We start from the raw sequence: 25726 nt of genomic DNA, 5'->3' as shown, positions 1-25726 counted from the left end.
ACTGGTACAGAGTCAATGTGGAGGCTATATACAGGCTGTATACAGAGGGTACTGGTACAGAGTCAATGTGGAGGCTATATACAGAGGGTACTGGTACAGAGTCAATGTGGAGGCTATATACAGGCTGTATACAGAGGGTACTGGTACAGAGTCAATGTGGAGGCTATATACAGAGGGTACTGGTACAGAGTCAATGTGGAGGCTATATACAGAGGGTACTGGTACAGAGTCAATGTGGAGGCTATATACAGGCTGTATACAGGGGGAACTGGTACAGAGTCAATGTGGAGGCTATATACAGGCTGTATACAGGGGGAACTGGTACAGAGTCAATGTGGAGGATATATACAGGCTATATACAGGGGGTACTGGTACAGAGTCAATGTGGAGGCTATATACAGGCTATATACAGAGGGTACTGGTACAGAGTCAATGTGGAGGCTATATACAGAGGGTACTGGTACAGAGTCAATGTGGAGGCTATATACAGAGGGTTCTGGTACAGAGTCAATGTGGAGGCTATATACAGAGGGTACTGGTACAGAGTCAATGTGGAGGCTATATACAGGCTGTATACAGGGGGAACTGGTACAGAGTCAATGTGGAGGATATATACAGGCTATATACAGGGGGTACTGGTACAGAGTCAATGTGGAGGCTATATACAGAGGGTACTGGTACAGAGTCAATGTGGAGGCTATATACAGAGGGTACTGGTACAGAGTCAATGTGGAGGCTATATACAGAGGGTACTGGTACAGAGTCAATGTGGAGGCTATATACAGGCTGTATACAGGGGGTACTGGTACAGAGTCAATGTGGAGGCTATATACAGAGGGTACTGGTACAGAGTCAATGTGGAGGCTATATATAGAGGATACTGGTACAGAGTCAATGTGGAGGCTATATACAGGCTATATACAGGGGGTACTGGTACAGAGTCAATGTGGAGGCTATATACAGAGGGTACTGGTACAGAGTCAAAGTGGAGGCTATATACAGAGGGTACTGGTACAGAGTCAATGTAGAGGCTATATACAGGCTGTATACAGGGGGTACTGGTACAGAGTCAATGTGGAGGCTATATACAGAGGGTACTGGTACAGAGTCAATGTGGAGGCTATATACAGAGGGTACTGGTACAGAGTCCATGTGGAGGCTATATACAGAGGGTACTGGTACAGAGTCAATGTGGAGGCTATATACAGGCTGTATACAGGGGGTACTGGTACAGAGTCAATGTGGAGGCTATATACAGAGGGTACTGGTACAGAGTCAATGTGGAGGCTATATACAGAGGGTACTGGTACAGAGTCAATGTGGAGGCTATATACAGGCTATATACAGGGGGTACTGGTACAGAGTCAATGTGGAGGCTATAGACAGGCTATATACAGAGGGTACTGGTACAGAGTCAATGTGGAGGCTATATACAGGCTATATACAGGGGGTACTGGTACAGAGTCAATGTGGAGGCTATATACAGAGGGTACTGGTACAGAGTCAATGTGGAGGCTATATACAGAGGGTACTGGTACAGAGTCCATGTGGAGGCTATATACAGGGGGTACTGGTACAGAGTCAATGTGGAGGCTATATACAGGCTATATACAGGGGGTACTGGTACAGAGTCAATGTGGAGGCTATAGACAGGCTATATACAGGGGGTACTGGTACAGAATAAATGTGGAGGCTATATACAGGCTGTATACAGAGGGTACTGGTACAGAGTCAATGTGGAGGCTATATACAGGCTATTTACAGGGGGTACTGGTACAGAGTCAATGTGGAGGCTATATACAGAGGGTACTGGTACAGAGTCAATGTGGAGGCTATATACAGAGGGTACTGGTACAGAGTCAATGTGGAGGCTATATACAGGCTATATACAGGGGGTACTGGTACAGAGTCAATGTGGAGGCTATATACAGAGGGTACTGGTACAGAGTCAAAGTGGAGGCTATATACAGAGGGTACTGGTACAGAGTCAATGTAGAGGCTATATACAGGCTGTATACAGGGGGTACTGGTACAGAGTCAATGTGGAGGCTATATACAGAGGGTACTGGTACAGAGTCAATGTGGAGGCTATATACAGAAGGTACTGGTACAGAGTCAATGTGGAGGCTATATACAGGCTGTATACAGGGGTACTGGTACAGAGTCAATGTGGAGGCTATATACAGAGGGTACTGGTACAGAGTCAATGTGGAGGCTATATACAGGCTATATACAGGGGGTACTGGTACAGAGTCAATGTGGAGGCCATATACAGAGGGTACTGGTACAGAGTCAATGTGGAGGCTATATACAGGCTGTATACAGGGGGTACTGGTACAGAGTCAATGTGGAGGCTATATACAGAGGGTACTGGTACAGAGTCAATGTGGAGGCTATATACAGAGGGTACTGGTACAGAGTCAATGTGGAGGCTATATACAGAGGGTACTGGTACAGAGTCCATGTGGAGGCTATATACAGAGGGTACTGGTACAGAGTCAATGTGGAGGCTATATACAGGCTATATACAGGGGTACTGGTACAGAGTCAATGTGGAGGCTATAGACAGGCTATATACAGGGGGTACTGGTACAGAATAAATGTGGAGGCTATATACAGGCTGTATACAGAGGGTACTGGTACAGAGTCAATGTGGAGGCTATATACAGAGGGTACTGGTACAGAGTCAATGTGGAGGCTATATACAGAGGGTACTGGTACAGAGTCAATGTGGAGGCTATATACAGAGGGTACTGGTACAGAGTCAATGTGGAGGCTATATACAGGCTATATACAGGGGTACTGGTACAGAGTCAATGTGGAGGCTATATACAGAGGGTACTGGTACAGAGTCAATGTGGAGGCTATATACAGAGGGTACTGGTACAAAGTCAATGTGGAGGCTATAGACAGGCTATATACAGGGGGTACTGGTACAGAGTCAATGTGGAGGCTATATACAGGCTATATACAGGGTTGTCTGCGCCATCCGTACTGGCAGAGTCAATGTGGAGGCTATATACAGGTTCTACAGGGGTACTGGTACAGAGTCAATGTGGAGGCTATATACAGAGGGTACTGGTACAGAGTCAATGTGGAGGCTATATACAGAGGGTACTGGTACAGAGTCAATGTGGAGGCTATAGACAGGCTATATACAGGGGGTACTGGTACAGAGTCAATGTGGAGGCTATATACAGGCTGTATCCAGAGGGTACTGGTACAGAGTCAATGTGGAGGCTATAGACAGGCTATATACAGGGGGTACTGGTACAGAGTCAATGTGGAGGCTATATACAGGCTATATACAGGGGGTACTGGTACAGAGTCAATGTGGAGGCTATATACAGGCTATATACAGGGGTTACTGGTACAGAGTCAATGTGGAGGCTATATCATTTACATTTACATTTAAGTCATTTAGCAGACGCTCTTATCCAGAGCGACTTACAAAATACAGGATATATACAGGGGGTACTGGTACAGAGACAATGTGGAGGCTATATACAGGGGGTACTGGTACAGAGACAAAGTGGAGGCTATATACAGGGGGTACTGGTACAGAGGGTACTGGTACAGAGTCAATGTGGAGGCTATATACAGGTGTCATGTGGATCGATGAATGGAGGCTATATACAGGGGGTACTGGTACAGAGACAATGTGGAGGCTATATACAGGGGGTACTGGTACAGAGACAATGTGGAGGCTATATACAGGCTATATACAGGGGGTACTGGTACAGAGTCAATGTGGAGGCTATATACAGAGGGTACTGGTACAGAGTCAATGTGGAGGCTATATACAGGGGGTACTGGTACAGAGACAATGTGGAGGCTATATACAGGGGTACTGGTACAGAGACAAAGTGGAGGCTATATACAGGGGTACTGGTACAGAGACAATGTGGAGGCTATATACAGGGGTACTGGTACAGAGACAATGTGGAGGCTATATACAGGGGGTACTGGTACAGAGACAAAGTGGAGGCTATATACAGGGGGTACTGGTACAGAGTCAATGTGGAGGCTATATACAGGGGGTACTGGTACAGAGACAATGTGGAGGCTATATACAGGGGGTACTGGTACAGAGACAATGTGGAGGCTATATACAGGCTATATACAGGGGGTACTGGTACAGAGTCAATGTGGAGGCTATATACAGAGGGTACTGGTACAGAGTCAATGTGGAGGCTATATACAGAGGGTAGTGGTACAGAGTCAATGTGGAGGCTATATACAGAGGGTACTGGTACAGAGACAATGTGGAGGCTATATACAGGCTATATACAGGGGGTACTGGTACAGAGTCAATGTGGAGGCTATATACAGGCTATATACACGGGGTACTGGTACAGAGTCAATGTGGAGGCTATATACAGGCTATATACAGGGGGTACTGGTACAGAATCAATGTGGAGGCTATATACAGAGGGTACTGGTACAGAGTCAATGTGGAGGCTATATACAGGCTATATACAGGGGGTACTGGTACAGAGTCAATGTGGAGGCTATATACAGGCTATATACAGAGGGTACTGGTACAGAGTCAATGTGGAGGCTATATACAGAGGGTACTGGTACAGAGTCAATGTGGAGGCTATATACGGCTGATACTGGTACAGAGTCAATGTGGAGGCTATATACAGGCTATATACAGGGGGTACTGGTACAGAGTCAATGTGGAGGCTATATACAGGCTATATACAGAGGGTACTGGTACAGAGTCAATGTGGAGGCTATATACAGAGGGTACTGGTACAGAGTCAATGTGGAGGCTATATACAAAGGGTACTGGTACAGAGTCAATGTGGAGGCTATATACAGGCTATATACAGGGGGTACTGGTACAGAGTCAATGTGGAGGCTATATACAGAGGGTACTGGTACAGAGTCAATGTGGAGGCTATATACAGAGGGTACTGGTACAGAGTCAATGTGGAGGCTATATACAGGCTATATACAGGGGGTACTGGTACAGAGTCAATGTGGAGGCTATATACAGAGGGTACTGGTACAGAGTCAAAGTGGAGGCTATATACAGAGGGTACTGGTACAGAGTCAATGTAGAGGCTATATACAGGCTGTATACAGGGGGTACTGGTACAGAGTCAATGTGGAGGCTATATACAGAGGGTACTGGTACAGAGTCAATGTGGAGGCTATATACAGAAGGTACTGGTACAGAGTCAATGTGGAGGCTATATACAGGCTGTATACAGGGGGTACTGGTACAGAGTCAATGTGGAGGCTATATACAGAGGGTACTGGTACAGAGTCAATGTGGAGGCTATATACAGGCTATATACAGGGGGTACTGGTACAGAGTCAATGTGGAGGCTATATACAGGCTATATACAGAGGGTACTGGTACAGAGTCAATGTGGAGGCTATATACAGAGGGTACTGGTACAGAGTCAATGTGGAGGCTATATACGGCTGATACTGGTACAGAGTCAATGTGGAGGCTATATACAGGCTATATACAGGGGGTACTGGTACAGAGTCAATGTGGAGGCTATATACAGGCTATATACAGAGGGTACTGGTACAGAGTCAATGTGGAGGCTATATACAGAGGGTACTGGTACAGAGTCAATGTGGAGGCTATATACAAAGGGTACTGGTACAGAGTCAATGTGGAGGCTATATACAGGCTATATACAGGGGGTACTGGTACAGAGTCAATGTGGAGGCTATATACAGAGGGTACTGGTACAGAGTCAATGTGGAGGCTATATACAGAGGGTACTGGTACAGAGTCAATGTGGAGGCTATATACAGGCTATATACAGGGGGTACTGGTACAGAGTCAATGTGGAGGCTATATACAGAGGGTACTGGTACAGAGTCAAAGTGGAGGCTATATACAGAGGGTACTGGTACAGAGTCAATGTAGAGGCTATATACAGGCTGTATACAGGGGGTACTGGTACAGAGTCAATGTGGAGGCTATATACAGAGGGTACTGGTACAGAGTCAATGTGGAGGCTATATACAGAAGGTACTGGTACAGAGTCAATGTGGAGGCTATATACAGGCTGTATACAGGGGGTACTGGTACAGAGTCAATGTGGAGGCTATATACAGAGGGTACTGGTACAGAGTCAATGTGGAGGCTATATACAGGCTATATACAGGGGGTACTGGTACAGAGTCAATGTGGAGGCTATATACAGAGGGTACTGGTACAGAGTCAATGTGGAGGCTATATACAGGCTGTATACAGGGGGTACTGGTACAGAGTCAATGTGGAGGCTATATACAGAGGGTACTGGTACAGAGTCAATGTGGAGGCTATATACAGAGGGTACTGGTACAGAGTCAATGTGGAGGCTATATACAGGCTGTATACAGGGGGTACTGGTACAGAGTCAATGTGGAGGCTATATACAGAGGGTACTGGTACAGAGTCAATGTGGAGGCTATATACAGAGGGTACTGGTACAGAGTCAATGTGGAGGCTATATACAGAGGGTACTGGTACAGAGTCCATGTGGAGGCTATATACAGAGGGTACTGGTACAGAGTCAATGTGGAGGCTATATACAGGCTATATACAGGGGGTACTGGTACAGAGTCAATGTGGAGGCTATAGACAGGCTATATACAGGGGGTACTGGTACAGAATAAATGTGGAGGCTATATACAGGCTGTATACAGAGGGTACTGGTACAGAGTCAATGTGGAGGCTATATACAGAGGGTACTGGTACAGAGTCAATGTGGAGGCTATATACAGAGGGTACTGGTACAGAGTCAATGTGGAGGCTATATACAGAGGGTACTGGTACAGAGTCAATGTGGAGGCTATATACAGGCTATATACAGGGGGTACTGGTACAGAGTCAATGTGGAGGCTATATACAGAGGGTACTGGTACAGAGTCAATGTGGAGGCTATATACAGAGGGTACTGGTACAAAGTCAATGTGGAGGCTATAGACAGGCTATATACAGGGGGTACTGGTACAGAGTCAATGTGGAGGCTATATACAGGCTATATACAGGGGGTACTGGTACAGAGTCAATGTGGAGGCTATATACAGAGGGTACTGGTACAGAGTCAATGTGGAGGCTATATACAGAGGGTACTGGTACAGAGTCAATGTGGAGGCTATAGACAGGCTATATACAGGGGGTACTGGTACAGAGTCAATGTGGAGGCTATATACAGGCTGTATCCAGAGGGTACTGGTACAGAGTCAATGTGGAGGCTATAGACAGGCTATATACAGGGGGTACTGGTACAGAGTCAATGTGGAGGCTATATACAGGCTATATACAGGGGGTACTGGTACAGAGTCAATGTGGAGGCTATATACAGGCTATATACAGGGGGTACTGGTACAGAGTCAATGTGGAGGCTATATCATTTACATTTACATTTAAGTCATTTAGCAGACGCTCTTATCCAGAGCGACTTACAAAATACAGGCTATATACAGGGGGTACTGGTACAGAGACAATGTGGAGGCTATATACAGGCTATATACAGGGGGTACTGGTACAGAGTCAATGTGGAGGCTATATACAGGCTATATACAGGGGGTACTGGTACAGAGTCAATGTGGAGGCTATATACAGGCTATATACAGGGGGTACTGGTACAGAGACAATGTGGAGGCTATATACAGGCTATATACAGGGGGTACTGGTACAGAGACAATGTGGAGGCTATATACAGGCTATATACAGGGGGTACTGGTACAGAGTCAATGTGGAGGCTATATACAGGCTATATACAGGGGGTACTGGTACAGAGTCAATGTGGAGGCTATATACAGGCTATATACAGGGGGTACTGGTACAGAATCAATGTGGAGGCTATATACAGAGGGTACTGGTACAGAGTCAATGTGGAGGCTATATACAGGCTATATACAGGGGGTACTGGTACAGAGTCAATGTGGAGGCTATATACAGGCTATATACAGAGGGTACTGGTACAGAGTCAATGTGGAGGCTATATACAGAGGGTACTGGTACAGAGTCAATGTGGAGGCTATATACGGCTGATACTGGTACAGAGTCAATGTGGAGGCTATATACAGGCTATATACAGGGGGTACTGGTACAGAGTCAATGTGGAGGCTATATACAGGCTATATACAGAGGGTACTGGTACAGAGTCAATGTGGAGGCTATATACAGAGGGTACTGGTACAGAGTCAATGTGGAGGCTATATACAGAGGGTACTGGTACAGAGTCAATGTGGAGGCTATATACAGGCTACATACAGGGGGTACTGGTACAGAGTCAATGTGGAGGCTATATACAGGCTATATACAGGGGGTACTGGTACAGAGTCAATGTGGAGGCTATATACAGGCTATATACAGAGGGTACTAGTACAGAGTCAATGTGGAGGCTATATACAGAGGGTACTGGTACAGAGTCAATGTGGAGGCTATATACAGAGGGTACTGGTACAGAGTCAATGTGGAGGCTATATACAGGCTATATACAGGGGGTACTGGTACAGAGTCAATGTGGAGGCTATAGACAGGCTATATACAGGGGGTACTGGTACAGAGTAAATGTGGAGGCTATATACAGGCTGTAGACAGAGGGTACTGGTACATAGTCAATGTGGAGGCTATATACAGGCTATATACAGGGGATACTGGTACAGTCAATGTGGAGGCTATATACAGGCTGTATACAGGGGGTACTGGTACAGTGTCAATGTGGAGGCTATATACAGGCTGTATACAGAGGGTACTGGTACAGAGTCAATGTGGAGGCTATATATAGAGGGTACTGGTACAGAGTCAATGTGGAGGCTATAGACAGGGGGTACTGGTACAGAGTCAATGTGGAGGCTATATACAGGCTATATACAGAGGGTACTGGTACATAGTCAATGTGGAGGCTATAGACAGGCTATATACAGGGGGTACTGGTACAGAGTCAATGTGGAGGCTATATACAGGCTATATACAGGGGGTACTGGTACAGAGTCAATGTGGAGGCTATATGCAGGCTATATACAGGGGGTACTGGTACAGTCAATGTGGAGGCTATATACAGGGGGTACTGGTACAGAGTCAATGTGGAGGCTATAGACAGGCTATATACAGGGGGTACTGGTACAGAGTCAATGTGGAGGCTATATACAGGCTATATACAGGGGGTACTGGTACAGAGTCAATGTGGAGGCTATATACAGGCTGTATACAGGGGGTACTGGTACAGAGTCAATGTGGAGGCTATATACAGGCTGTATACAGAGGGTACTGGTACAGAGTCAATGTTCGGGGGTACAGGTTAGTCGAGGCCATTTGATTTGTTGTTCGGCAGACTTATGGATTCGGGGTAGAATCTGTTAAGGAGCCTTTTGTTCCTAGACTCTGGTACTGCTTGCCGTGCGGTAGCAGAGAGAACAGTCTATGACTTAGGTGACTGGAGTGTGGGCCTTCCTCTGACGACGCCTAGTATAGAGGTCCTGGATGTCAGGAAGCTTGGCTCCAGTGATGTACTGGGCCGTACGCACTACCCTCTGTAGCAGTCAGATGCCGAACAGTTGCCATACCAGGCAGTGATGCAATTTGTCAGGATGCTCTCGGTGGTGCAGCTGTAGAACTTTTTGAGGATCTGGAGACCCATGCCAAATGACGACAAGACCTCAAAACAATTTCTGTTAAATTGCCTGCGTTCACTAAAACTATCAGTTCAATCGGGTCCCTGCGGTCTGTCTCAATAGGGTCATGTTTGTGAGAGGGAGTGGCACTGTGGCCGTATGTTTTTCCGATGGCAGATGTGTTGTTTTGCTCGAATCTGCGGAAGTGGTGTCAGAACGGGGGTGTTGCGGTCCCTTCGCTTCTGAGAAATAATGCGAGCGCTTGTTATCGTTTAAACACGTATGACGCACACAAACACACACAAACACACACAAACACATACACAGGAGTGATGTTTTTGCTGTTCTCGATAACAGCCTACTTCTCCCATGCGGTCGGTGTGTGTATCCGTCCTCTTCTGTTTCCCACCCCGCCTTTTTCATGTTGGTGAAGATACCTTGGTTTGTGTAAGTGCACACATAGGCACATCTGCTTCATCACGTTGGCTGCTATCAAATCTACTGGAGTGTCAGCTAAGCAAAATAAAGTCAACCTCACGAGGAGCCACACAGCTTTGACTGTTATCTCTGTCGTCACTGGGTCTTCCTTTGGTGCTCACACGATTCCATGGTTTTGCTTGGTGTTCTGGCTGACATTGTTAAAATGCACATTCACAATCATATTAGTCATACGGATGGTTATTCCTTTTGGCAAAATGTGTGTGAACTCCTCAAGGAAAACATGACCCATCAGCCCCGTCTGCTAGGGTGAGTGATACAGCACAAAAGGGCATTGTGAGTATGATTGTTCTTTATCCCCAAAACATGTAGAGGCCTATTATAAGCTTTTAGGATTGTCCTATGGCCCACTCATTACTAACCAAAGGCCCCTGCAGACCAATGTCATGGTTTTGGTGGTTTAGTGGTTAAGGTCTTCAGTACATTGTGTTGTTGTGAACACCGGTTGGGATTGTGGGTCTGCCGTGTTAGAGATGGACTATGTTCCACCAGCACCACAGGGAGAGGCAAACAGTGTGCTGATATTCACTTGCTTCAGTCCAACCCACCAGTGGTGCTGAGAGTGCAGTTAGATTAGACAGACAGGCAGAGGCTGACAGATCAGATGCAGGAGAGAACAGAGAGGCCCACAGTCAGATAGACATCTAATGGGTGAGGGCAGAGAGCAGGCAGCAGTGTGGTCTGATACAGATCTTAGCCATCAGGGAGGGCAGGGGGCTGCCAACCCCACAAAAAGGGGGCAAAGAAACAACCTGGCACACAGGAAGAGAGTGTGGTAATCTCAGTCAGTTTGGATCGTGTCTGTTATGACATATATCACATGGAGGCTAGGCGCTGATGCAAACACACATAACGGACATAAATTGTTTGGTTTGTGGGGATAGGTCGGCTGAAACCAATGTGAAGTTTGACTCTTTACTTTGCCTAGGGAAATTCTGGTCCTAGGAGGCCATTGTGTGCAAGCTTTTGTTCCAGCCCAGCTCAACGCACACATACCAGATTAAACTAATCAAAATGTACCAGATTAAACTACACACATACCAGATTAAACTAATCAAAATATACCAGATTAAACTACACACATACCAGATTAAACTACACACATACCAAATTAAACTACACACATACCAGATTAAACGAATCAAAATATACCAGATTAAACTACACACATACCAGATTAAACTACACACATACCAGATTAAACGAATCAAAATATACCAGATTAAACTACACACATACCAGATTAAACTACACACATACCAGATTAAACTACACACATACCAGATTAAACTACACACATACCAAATTAAACTACACACATACCAGATTAAACGAATCAAAATATACCAGATTAAACTACACACATACCATATTAAACGAATCAAAATATACCAGATTAAACTACACACATACCAGATTAAACTACACACATACCAGATTAAACACACACATACCAGATTAAACTAATCAAAATATAACAGATTAAACTACACACATACCAGATTAAACTAATCAAAATATACCAGATTAAACTACACACATACCAGATTAAACTACACACATACCAGATTAAACTACACACATACCAGATTAAACTAATCAAAATATACCAGATTAAACTACACACATACCAGATTAAACTACACACATACCAGATTAATCTAATCCAAATATACCAGATTAAACTACACACATACCAGATTAAACTACACACATACCAGATTAAACTACATCAATACCAGATTAAACGAATCAAAATATACCAGATTAAACTACACACATACCAGATTAAAGTACACACATACCAGATTAAACTAATCAAAATATACCAGATTAAACTACACACATACCATATTAAACTACACACATACCAGATTAAACTACACACATACCAGATTAAACTACACACATACCAGATTAAACTAATCAAAATATACCAGATTAAACTACACACATACCAGATTAAACTACACACATACCAGATTAAACTAATCAAAATATACCAGATTAAACTACACACATACCAGATTAAACTACACACATACCAGATTAAACTACACACATACCAGTTTAAACTAATCAAAATATACCAGATTAAACTAATCAAAATATACCAGATTAAACTACACACATACCAGATGAAACTAATCAAAATATACCAGATGAAACTAATCAAAATATACCAGATTAAACTAATCAAAATATACCAGATTAAACTACACACATACCAGATTAAACTACACACATACCAGATTAAACTACACACATACCAGATTAAACTACACACATACCAGATGAAACTAATCCAAATATACCAGATTAAACTACACACATACCAGATTAAACTACACACATACCAGATGAAACTAATCAAAACATACCAGATTAAACTAATCAAAATATACCAGATTAAACTACACACATACCAGATTAAACTACACACATACCAGATTAAACTCATCCAAATAGACCAGATTAAACTACACACATACCAGATTAAACTACACACATACCAGATGAAACTAATCAAAATATACCAGATTAAACGAATCAAAATATACCAGATTAAACTACACACATACCAGATTAAACTACACACATACCAGATTAAACTACACACATACCAGATTAAACTACACACATACCAGATGAAACTAATCCAAATATACCAGATTAAACTACACACATACCAGATTAAACTACACACATACCAGATGAAACTAATCCAAATATACCAGATTAAACTACACACATACCAGATTAAACTACACACATACCAGATTAAACACACACACATACCAGATTAAACTAATCCAAATATACCAGATTAAACTAATCAAAATATACCAGATTAAACTACACACATACCAGATTAAACTACACACATACCAGATTAAACTACACACATACCAGATTAAACACACACATACCAGATTAAACTAATCCAAATATACCAGATTAAACTAATCAAAATATACCAGATTAAACTAATCAAAATATACCAGATTAAACTAATCAAAATATACCAGATTAAACTAATCCAAATATACCAGATTAAACTAATCCAAATATACCAGATTAAACACACACATACCAGATTAAACACACACATACCAGATTAAACTACACACATACCAGATGAAACTAATCCAAATATACCAGATTAAACTAATCAAAATATACCAGATTAAACTACACACATACCAGATTAAACTACACACATACCAGATTAAACACACACATACCAGATTAAACTACACACATACCAGATGAAACTAATCCAAATATACCAGATTAAACTAATCAAAATATACCAGATTAAACTACACACATACCAGATTAAACTACACACATACCAGATTAAACTACACACATACCAGATTAAACTAATCAAAATTGATGATAAATTGATTATTTGAATCAGGTGTTCTAGTGCTGGGTTGGAATAAAAGTGTGCCCACCCCTGGAGTAGGGTTTTCACATTCTCTCTCTCTCTCTCTCTCGATCGATATGAAAGTGGTTTAATAACCTTGGCTCAGCTCAGATCAGTTCGGTTGGTTTAAGTAGGCAAGGTAGAGAATGATGCATGGCCTGAAAGGCAGAGGGGAGAATAAGGGTGCCAGATCCTGAGCCTGGCAAACAGTCTCACTGTAGCTCACTGACACCAGAGTGACTCACAAATAAACAGAGAGAGTAGAGCGCACAGAGAGGAGGGGGAAACAAAAAAAACAAATAAAAAATAAAGGAGATGGGGAGAGATTGAAAGAGAGAGAGAGGGAGAGAAGAAAAGGAGAGAGAGCGAGGGAGAGAGAAAAGACGAAGGGGAGCGAAAAGGAGAAGTGGAGAAAGGGTTCTGTAATCCCGCAATAGTGGTGTTGGGCCGTCACCATGGTGACAGGCACAAAGGCCTGTGGTTGGCCATTGATGGCTAATTGTATTCTTCACAGCTCTTTTGTTAATTGTTGTCTGCCCAGCTCCTACTTCCTGCTGGGCCACAGCACAAAGGCAGGAACAGGGGGGATTAGAAATGGCACATCAGCTCCCAGCTAGCTAGCTATAGTCTCTCTCCCTCTCTCTGAGCCCTCGCCTCTCTCACTCCCTGTCAGTCCTTGCCTCTCTCTCTCTCTCTCATCTATCCGAGCCCCTTTCTTTCTTTCTTTCTTTCTTTCTTTCTTTCTTTCTTTCTTTCTTTCTTTCTTTCTTTCTTTCTTTCTTTCTTTCTTTCTTTCTTTCTTTCTTTCTTTCTTTCTTTCTTTCTCTTCTCTCTCTCTCTCTCTCTCTCTCTCTCTCTCTCTCTCTCTCTCTCTCTCTCTCTCTCTCTCTCTCTCTCTCTCTCTCTCTCTCTCTCTCTCTCTCTGAGTCCTTGACTCTCTCACTCTCCCTGCCAGAGCCCTCGCTTCTCGCTCTCTCTCTTTCTCTGACTGACTGATGGACTGACTGGGTGAATGACTGTCTAGTTCTGGCATAGGGCCTCACTGTATTTCTCTGTGCTTCTCTGGTCCACCACTGTATGGCTCCCATCCATGTAACAGATGAAGCACTATGTGGTACAACTATTAAAAATAGGCTTCTGTTTCTAGCTGCAGACAGTACTCTGAAGTCTTACTCTAAGGTGCCACTTTAAGGTGATAGTAGGCACACTACCACTTCCACCCAGTGTAGACCAACATCACACAGAAGGTCATGGGGATCAACCACTTTTCTCAATGTTTGGAATAATTTACTCCAATAAGAGATGTTGTGTCCCATGTATGTTCAGATTATACACACCTGTTGCTGAGCAGTTTTAGGTTTAGGTACTTTTCAGCCCTAATGTATGCTCTCCTTTGCTGTGTTTGTGTGTGTGTGTGTGTGTGTGTGTGTGTGTGTGTGTGTGTGTGTGTGTGTGTGTGTGTGTGTGTGTGTGTGTGTGTGTGTGTGTGTGTGTGTGTCTGTGTGTTGTTTTGGAGGGTAGGGGAAGGGATACCTTATTGACAGTTTGATTATTGTGTCAAATGAGAATCGAGTGCAGAAAATACCTTTCTTTCCAGTCTAAAGATCATATTGATTGGATACCCGGGCCCTTTCTCATTATCCTCTATCTTCCAAGCCCGCTGCCGCGACAGTTAAATGAGTCCTTTGCCTTTAAGGGGGAGGTGAATGGCAGGGAGCGTGAATGTTGGACACAAAACACCAGAAAGTAATCAGAGAAAGCGGGGTGAGGTTGTGTGAGCGTTGGGGAGAACTACCGCGACGCTGATAGCAACTATAGGCGCTCATGTAACTCTGTCCTCGTCTTCTCTGTAGACCGAAGAGAACTCAACACAACGCACCCTCTTGTGCTTTGCATGCGGTGAGCGATCAAGCGCGAGGGCTCGGAAAAAACAGCGGTGGAGACGGAAGTTTGGAAATCCCGGGCGCCTCGGGAGTGGTGAGTGAACAGCGCAGCACTGGAAAGCTCCAGACGCACATAGTATTTTTACATTTCACTTGATCCAGGATTGGTGTGATGACTCCCGACACACTGTCCTACTTGTTATCGACAACACATACAGTATTATCTATTGTCTATACAATGACATAAAGCATAACTTTGGGTGCTTCGGGATGTTTCCCCCCAAATAGAATGCGCCCATCCTTGGATCGCGACTGTTTCGAATCCCAAAGGACAATTTGCAACTTTCATATGTGCACCATATTCACAGCTAATATCATATGTATCAATTACTCAGATCAGGCCATCTCGCCTATTCTTCAGTTTGATTCTGTGTGAGTGTCAGTTAGTGTTTTTATAGGCAGAACAGTGACGATGAACGCAATAAGCAAGAGGAGAAGATGCCAGTTCTGTTGGCAAATTCAAATGAAACTGTTTCATCTACTTTCCAGAGAATAGTTGCTAGTGTTAAAACGCAGATGTTTTAAATATATGTGTTCTCTAATGGGTCATGGCATAATTATTATATCAATACTTTGCTGGGGAGGTGTTGGGTGTTTGCATGGGCAGGCAAGGCATCTGGCATAATGGCCAAATGCCAGACTGCTAATCCATTTTGGGCTCATTGAGGAAAAAAAGTGGGCCGGTGTGTGGGCATCAAAGAAAGAAATTGGCTGGTGTGTTTGAAATGCCAGGGCCGATTTCTGGTCCCAGTCCGCCCCTGGGTGTTTGGATGTGTAGATCTTTGTAGTTTTGGTAGAGTTGGAGGATTGGTTGGAATAGGTAAGGAAAGAGAACATGCTTCATAATTCAGTCAAGTTTGAACTTTTGTAGAGTATATGTGCAATCTGCTCTTCTAGATCATATGGACATAGCTCTGGGTGGAGGTGACAGAACATGCCCATTGAGCCAGATGAGGCATCTTTAGTGGTGTCCAGTCTTGATGGTTGGAATGAGTCGATTGACAGCACTAGACAGCAGAGACGTCTTCATGGACAATGTGTGTACATTGTGTTTTATAATCAAAGTATGTCACTAGTGTGCAGGGTCTGGGTAGGCATACCCTACTGTGTGTTTGGTTATGTGTGTTGAGCATGCTTGGTCTGGGTAGTCTGTGTGTGTGTGTAATGGGACTGTGTGTGTGTGTGTGTGTGTAATGTGTGTGTAATGTGTGTGTGTGTGTGTGTGTGTGTGTGTGTGTAATGGGACTGTGTGTGTGTGTGTGTGTGTGTGTAATGGGACTGTGTGTGTGTGTGTGTGTGTGTGTGTGTGTGTAATGGGACTGTGTGTGTGTGTGTGTGTGTGTGTGTGTGTGTGTGTGTGTGTGTGTGTGTGTGTGTGTGTGTGTGTGTGTGTGTGTGTGTGTGTGTGTGTGTGTGTGTGTGTGTGTGTGTGTGTGTGTGTGTGTAATGGGACTGTGTGTGTGTGTAATGGGACTGTGTTTAGGTCTGTGTGTGTGTGTGTAATGGGACTGTGTGTGTGTGTACATAGTCTATTGGTAAATAGCCCACCCATTTTCACCTACCTCATTCCCATACTGTTTTTATACTGTTTTTATTTATTTTTCTGCTCTTTTGCACACCAATATCTCTACCTGTACATGACCATCTGATCATTTATCACTCCAGTGTTAATCTGCAAAATTGTAATTATTCGCCTACCTCCTCATGCCTTTTGCACACATTGTATATAGACTGCCCCTTTTTTCTACTGTGTTATTGACTTGTTAATTGTTTACTCCATGTGTAACTCTGTGTTGTCTGTTCACACTGCTATGCTTTATCTTGGCCAGTTCGCAGTTTCAAATGAGAACTTGTTCTCAACTAGCCTACCTGGTTAAATAAAGGTGTTCTCAACTAGCCTACCTGGTTAAATAAAGGTGTTCTCAACTAGCCTACCTGGTTAAATAAAGGTGTTCTCAACTAGCCTACCTGGTTAAATAAAGGTGTTCTCAACTAGCCTACCTGGTTAAATAAAGGTGTTCTCAACTAGCCTACCTGGTTAAATAAAAGTGTTCTCAACTAGCCTACCTGGTTAAATAAAGGTGTTCTCAACTAGCCTACCTGGTTAAATAAAGGTGTTCTCAACTAGCCTACCTGGTTAAATAAAGGTGTTCTCAACTAGCCTACCTGGTTAAATAAAGGTGTTCTCAACTAGCCTACCTGGTTAAATAAAGGTGTTCTCAACTAGCCTACCTGGTTAAATAAAGGTGTTCTCAACTAGCCTACCTGGTTAAATAAAGGTGTTCTCAACTAGCCTACCTGGTTAAATAAAGGTGTTCTCAACTAGCCTACCTGGTTAAATAAAGGTGTTCTCAACTAGCCTACCTGGTTAAATAAAGGTGTTCTCAACTAGCCCACCTGGTTAAATAAAGGTGTTCTCAACTAGCCCACCTGGTTAAATAAAGGTGTGCTCAACTAGCCCACCTGGTTAAATAAAGGTGTTCTCAACTAGCCTACCTGGTTAAATAAAGGTGTTCTCAACTAGCCTACCTGGTTAAATAAAGGTGTTCTCAACTAGCCTACCTGGTTAAATAAAGGTGTTCTCAACTAGCCTACCTGGTTAAATAAAGGTGTTCTCAACTAGCCTACCTGGTTAAATAAAGGTGTTCTCAACTAGCCTACCTGGTTAAATAAAGGTGTTCTCAACTAGCCTACCTGGTTAAATAAAGGTGTTCTCAACTAGCCTACCTGGTTAAATAAAGGTGTTCTCAACTAGCCTACCTGGTTAAATAAAGGTGTTCTCAACTAGCCTACCTGGTTAAATAAAGGTGTTCTCAACTAGCCTACCTGGTTAAATAAAGGTGTTCTCAACTAGCCTACCTGGTTAAATAAAGGTGTTCTCAACTAGCCTACCTGGTTAAATAAAGGTGTTCTCAACTAGCCTACCTGGTTAAATAAAGGTGTTCTCAACTAGCCTACCTGGTTAAATAAAGGTGTTCTCAACTAGCCTACCGGGTTAAATAAAGGTGTTCTCAACTAGCCTACCGGGTTAAATAAAGGTGTTCTCAACTAGCCTACCTGGTTAAATAAAGGTGTTCTCAACTAGCCTACCTGGTTAAATAAAGGTGTTCTCAACTAGCCTACCTGGTTAAATAAAGGTGTTCTCAACTAGCCTACCTGGTTAAATAAAGGTGTTCTCAACTAGCCTACCTGGTTAAATAAAGGTGTTCTCAACTAGCCTACCTGGTTAAATAAAGGTGTTCTCAACTAGCCTACCTGGTTAAATAAAGGTGTTCTCAACTAGCCTACCTGGTTAAATAAAGGTGTTCTCAACTAGCCTACCTGGTTAAATAAAGGTGTTCTCAACTAGCCTACCTGGTTAAATAAAGGTGTTCTCAACTAGCCTACCTGGTTAAATAAAGGTGTTCTCAACTAGCCTACCTGGTTAAATAAAGGTGTTCTCAACTAGCCCACCTGGTTAAATAAAGGTGTTCTCAACTAGCCTACCTGGTTAAATAAAGGTGAAAAAAAGAATAATAATAAAAATAAAAATGGGACTGTGTGTGTAATGGGACTGTGTGTGTAATGGGACTGTGTGTGTAATGGGACTGTGTGTGTAATGGGACTGTGTGTGTAATGGGACTGTGTGTAATGGGACTGTGTGTGTAATGGGACTGTGTGTGTAATGGGACTGTGTGTGTAATGGGACTGTGTGTGTAATGGGACTGTGTGTGTAATGGGACTGTGTGTGTAATGGGACTGTGTGTGTAATGGGACTGTGTGTGTAATGGGACTGTGTGTGTAATGGGACTGTGTGTGTAATGGGACTGTGTGTGTAATGGGACTGTGTGTGTAATGGGACTGTGTGTGTAATGGGACTGTGTGTGTAATGGGACTGTGTGTGTGATGGGACTGTGTGTGTAATGGGACTGTGTGTGTAATGGGACTGTGTGTGTGATGGGACTGTTTAGGTGTGTGTGTGTGATGGGACTGTTTAGGTCTGTGTGTGTGTGTGTGATGAGACTGTGTTTAGGTCTATGTGTGTGTGTGTGTGTGTGTGTGTGTGTGTGTGTGTGTGTGTGTGTGTGTGTGTGTGTGTGTGTGTGTGTGTGTGTGTGTGTGTGTGTGTGTGATGAGACTGTGTTTAGGTCTGTGTGTGTGTGTGTGATGAGACTGTGTTTAGGTCTGTGTGTGTGTGTGTGTGTGTGTGTGTGTGTGTGTGTGTGTGTGTGTGTGTTTGTTTAGGTCTATGTGTGTGTGTGTGATGAGACTGTGTTTAGGTCTATATGTGTGTGTGTGTGTGTGTGTGTGTGTGATGAGACTGTGTTTAGGTCTATGTGTGTGTGTGTGATGGGACTGTGTTTAGGTGTGTGTGTGTATGATGGGACTGTGTTTAGGTGTGTGTGTGTGTATGATGGGACTGTGTTTAGGTGTGTGTGTGTGTATGATGTGACTGTGTTTAGGTGTGTGTGTATGTGTGTGTATGATGGGACTGTGTTTAGGTGTGTGTGTGTGTGTGTGTGATGGGACTGTGTTTAGGTGTGTGTGTGTGTGTGTGTGTGTGATGGGACTGTTTAGGTGTGTGTGTGTGTGTGTGATGGGACTGTTTAGGTCTGTGTCTGTGTATGGTGGAACTGTGTTTAGGTGTGTGTGTATGGTGGGACTGTGTTTAGGTCTGTGTGTGTGTGTGTTTGTGTGTGTGATGGGACTGTGTTTTGGTGTTTGTGTATGTGATGGGACTGTGTTTAGGTGTTTGTGTGTGATGGGACTGTGTTTAGGTGTGTGTGTATGGTGGGACTGTGTTTAGGTCTGTGTGTGTGTGTGTTTGTGTGTGTGATGGGACTGTGTTTAGGTGTGTGTGTATGGTGGGACTGTGTTTAGGTGTGTGTGTATGGTGGGACTGTGTTTACGTGTGTGTGTATGGTGGGACTGTGTTTGTGTGTGTGATGGGACTGTGTTTAGGTGTGTGTGTATGTGTGTGATGGGACTGTTTAGGTGCTTGTGTGTGTGATGGGACTGTGTGTGTGTGTGTGTGTGTGTGTGTGTGTGTGTGTGTGTGTGTGTGTGTGTGTGTGTGTGTGTATGATGGGACTGTGTGTGTATGATGGGACTGTGTGTGTATGATGGGACTGTGTGTGTGTGATGGGACTGTGTGTGATGGGACTGTGTTTAGGTGTGTGAGTGTGTGTGTGTGATGGGACTGTGTTTAGGTGTGTGTGTGTGTGTGTGTGATGGGACTGTTTAGGTGCTTGTGTGTGTGATGGGACTGTGTTTAGGTGTGTGTGTGTGTGTGTGTGTGATGGGACTGTGTGTGTGTGTGTGATGGGACTGTGAAGCCTGAAGTTACATAATTTAAGATGATTTAATGCTTTAATTTCCAGCCTATGGCCTCCGTGTGGTGTGTATCTGAGAGAGCCAGAGTGTGTGTGTGTGTGTGTGTGTGTGTGTGTGTGTGTGTGTGTGTGTGTGTGTGTGTGTGTGTGTGTGTGTTCGCCTTTACAGTGACTGGCTGCACACAAAGCTGTCCGTCAGTGGGGAGTCCCTGACCTTTCTGTCCATATCTATTCCTCACTTGCTTTTCTTATTCTCTTTTCTTTGCCGTCCTCATTCCCACTCTGTTTTCTCTCATTCTCTCTGTGTGTGTGACTGTGATTAGGTGTGTGTGATGTGACTGTTTAGGTCTCTGTTTTCTCTCATTCTCTCTGTGTGTGTGTGACTGTGTTTAGGTGTGTGTGATGTGACTGTTTAGGTCTCTGTTTTGTCTCATTCTCTTTCTCTCTGACACACACAGCGAGAGAGAGACACACTCTTGCCCAATGGTTGTGTTGAGTTCCAGTTGTCTTTAGCCTACAGAGCAGAGAGGGTCTGTGTTAAAGCAGGCAGAGAAGGGAAAAGGGACTGACAGTCTGTCAGCAGCAGAGAGCTGACTCCATGTTCACGCTGTACTGTCTCAGCTGTCACTGTCTCCACTGTCAAACATTTCAGCGGGCGCACCTACCTCTGTAGAAACACCACACACACACACACACACACACACACACACACACACACACACACACACACACACACACACACACACACACACACACACACACACACACACACACACACACACACACACACACACACACACACACACAGTTCCACCTACCTCTGTAGACACACACACACACACACACAGTTCCACCTACCTCTGTAGACACACACACACACACACACAGTTCCACCTACCTCTGTAGACACACACACACACACACACACACACACAGTTCCACCTACCTCTGTAGACACACACACACACACACACAGTTCCACCTACCTCTGTAGACACACACACACACACACACAGTTCCACCTACCTCTGTAGACACACACACACACACAGTTCCACCTACCTCTGTAGAAACACACACACACACAGTTCCACCTACCTCTGTAGAACCACACACACACACACAGTTCCACCTACCTCTGTAGAACCACACACACACACACAGTTCCACCTACCTCTGTAGAACCACACACACACACAGTTCCACCTACCTCTGTAGAAACACACACACACACACAGTTCCACCTACCTCTGTAGAAACACACACACACACACACACACACACACACACACACACACACACACACACACACACACACACACACACACACACACACACACACACACACACACACACACACACACACACACACACACACACACACACACACAGTTCCACCTACCTCTGTAGAAACACACACACACACAGTTCCACCTACCTCTGTAGAAACACACACACACACAGTTCCATCTACCTCTGTAGAAACACACACACACACAGTTCCACCTACCTCTGTAGAACCACACATACAGTTCCACCTACCTCTGTAGAAACACACACACATACAGTTCCACCTACCTCTGTAGAAACACACACACACACACAGTTCCACCTACCTCTGTAGAAACACACACACACACACACACAGTTCCACCTACCTCTGTAGAAACACACACACACACACACACACACACACACACACACACACACACACACACACACACACACACACACACACACACACACACACACACACACACACACACACACACACACACACAGTTCCACCTACCTCTGTAGAAACACACACACACACACACAGTTCCACCTACCTCTGTAGAAACACACACACACACACACAGTTCCACCTACCTCTGTAGAAACACACACACACACAAACAGTTCCACCTACCTCTGTAGAAACACACACACATACACACACAGTTCCACCTACCTCTGTAGAAACACACACACACACACAGTTCCACATACCTCTGTAGAAACACACACACACACACACACACACACACACACACACACACACACACACACACACACACACACACACACACACACACACACACACACACACACACACAGTTCCACCTACCTCTGTAGAAACACACACACACACACACAGTTCCACCTACCTCTGTAGAAACACACACACACACAAACAGTTCCACCTACCTCTGTAGAAACACACACACATACACACACAGTTCCACCTACCTCTGTAGAAACACACACACATACACACACAGTTCCACCTACCTCTGTAGAAACACACACACACACACAGTTCCACATACCTCTGTAGAAACACACACACACACACACACACACACACACACACACACACACACACACACACACACACACACACACACACACACACACACACACACACACACACACAGTTCCACCTACCTCTGTAGAAACACACACACACACACACACACACACACACACACACACACACACACACACACACACACACACACACACACACACACACACACACACACACACACACACACACACACACACAGTTCCACCTACCTCTGTAGAAACACACACACACACACACACACATAGTTCCACCTACCTCTGTAGAAACACACACACACACATAGTTCCACCTACCTCTGTAGAAACACACACACACACACACACACACACACACACACACACACACACACACACACACACACACACACACACACACACACACACACACACACACACACACACACACAGTTCCACCTACCTCTGTAGAAACACACACACACACACACACACACAGTTCCACCTACCTCTGTAGAAACACACACACACACACACACACACACACACACACACACACACACACACACACACACACACACACACACACACACACACACACACACACACACACACACACACACACACACACACACACACACACACACACACAGTTCCACCTACCTCTGTAGAAACACACACACACACACACAATTCCATCTACCTCTGTAGAAACACACACACACAGTTCCATCTACCTCTGTAGAAACACACACACACAGTTCCATCTACCTCTGTAGAAACACACACACACACACAGTTCCATCTACCTCTGTAGAAACACACACACACACAGTTCCATCTACCTCTGTAGAAACACACACACACATACAGTTCCATCTACCTCTGTAGAAACACACACACACACACACAGTTCCATCTACCTCTGTAGAAACACACACACACAGTTCCACCTACCTCTGTAGAAACACATACACACACAGTTCCACCTACCTCTGTAGAAACACACACGCACACAGTTCCACCAACCTCTGTAGAAACACACACAGTTCCACCAACCTCTGTAGAAACACACACAGTTCCACCAACCTCTGTAGAAACACACACAGTTCCACCAACCTCTGTAGAAACACACACAGTTCCACCAACCTCTGTAGAAACACACACACACACAGTTCCACCAACCTCTGTAGAAACACACACACACACAGTTCCACCAACCTCTGTAGAAACACACACACACACAGTTACACCAACCTCTGTAGAAACACACACACACACAGTTCCACCTACCTCTGTAGAAACACACACACACACACACACACACACACACACACACACACACACACACACACACACACACACACACACACACACACACACACACACACACACACACACACACACACACACACACACACACACACACACACACACACACACACACAGTTCCACCTACCTCTGTAGACACACACACACACACACAGTTCCACCTACCTCTGTAGACACACACACACACACACACAGTTCCACCTACCTCTGTAGAAACACACACACACACACACACAGTTCCACCTACCTCTGTAGAAACACACACACATACACACACAGTTCCACCTACCTCTGTAGAAACACACACACACACACAGTTCCACATACCTCTGTAGAAACACACACACACACACACACACACACACACACACACACACACACACACACACACACACACACACACACACACACACACACACACACACACACACACACACACACACACACACAGTTCCACCTACCTCTGTAGACACACACACACACACACACAGTTCCACCTACCTCTGTAGAAACACACACACACACACACACAGTTCCACCTACCTCTGTAGAAACACACACACATACACACACAGTTCCACCTACCTCTGTAGAAACACACACACACACACAGTTCCACATACCTCTGTAGAAACACACACACACACACACACACACACACACACACACACACACACACACACACACACACACACACACACACACACACACACACACACACACACACACACACACACACACACACACACACAGTTCCACCTACCTCTGTAGACACGCACACACACAGTTCCACCTACCTCTGTAGAAACACACACACATACACACACAGTTCCACCTACCTCTGTAGAAACACACACACAGTTCCACATACCTCTGTAGAAACACAAACACACACACACACACACACACACACACACACACACACACACACACACACACACACACACACACACACACACACACACACACACACACACACACACACACACACACACACACATAGTTCCACCTACCTCTGTAGAAACACACACACACACACACATATAGTTCCACCTACCTCTGTAGAAACACACACACACACACACATAGTTCCACCTACCTCTGTAGAAACACACACACACACACACACACACACACACACACACACACACACACACACACACACACACACACACACACACACACACACACACACACACACACACACACACACACACACACACATAGTTCCACCTACCTCTGTATGTGATGTGACTGTTGTGACTGTTTAGTCACAACAGTGCATATATGTTTCTATAGGCTGTCTCGCTAGCTCTCTG

General features: G+C 44.4%; 1 protein-coding gene across 1 annotated transcript in view; it reads left to right on the top strand.

Annotated features, from left to right (window-relative positions):
• Nucleotides 1-15240: 15240 nt before the first annotated feature.
• LOC124004343 (transcription factor SOX-13-like) overlaps nucleotides 15241-25726 on the top strand; it is a 50046-nt gene continuing 39560 nt past the window's right edge. Inside the window, exon 1 of the mRNA XM_046313174.1 lies at nucleotides 15241-15490. The gene's annotated coding sequence lies outside the window, so the exon portion shown is untranslated. The remainder of the gene's footprint in view (nucleotides 15491-25726) is intronic.

Source organism: Oncorhynchus gorbuscha, linkage group LG18 (assembly GCF_021184085.1).
Source record: "Oncorhynchus gorbuscha isolate QuinsamMale2020 ecotype Even-year linkage group LG18, OgorEven_v1.0, whole genome shotgun sequence".
NCBI lineage: Eukaryota > Metazoa > Chordata > Actinopteri > Salmoniformes > Salmonidae > Oncorhynchus > Oncorhynchus gorbuscha.
Note: the sequence above shows the minus strand (reverse complement) of the source record. Positions and strands in the feature narration are given on the sequence as shown.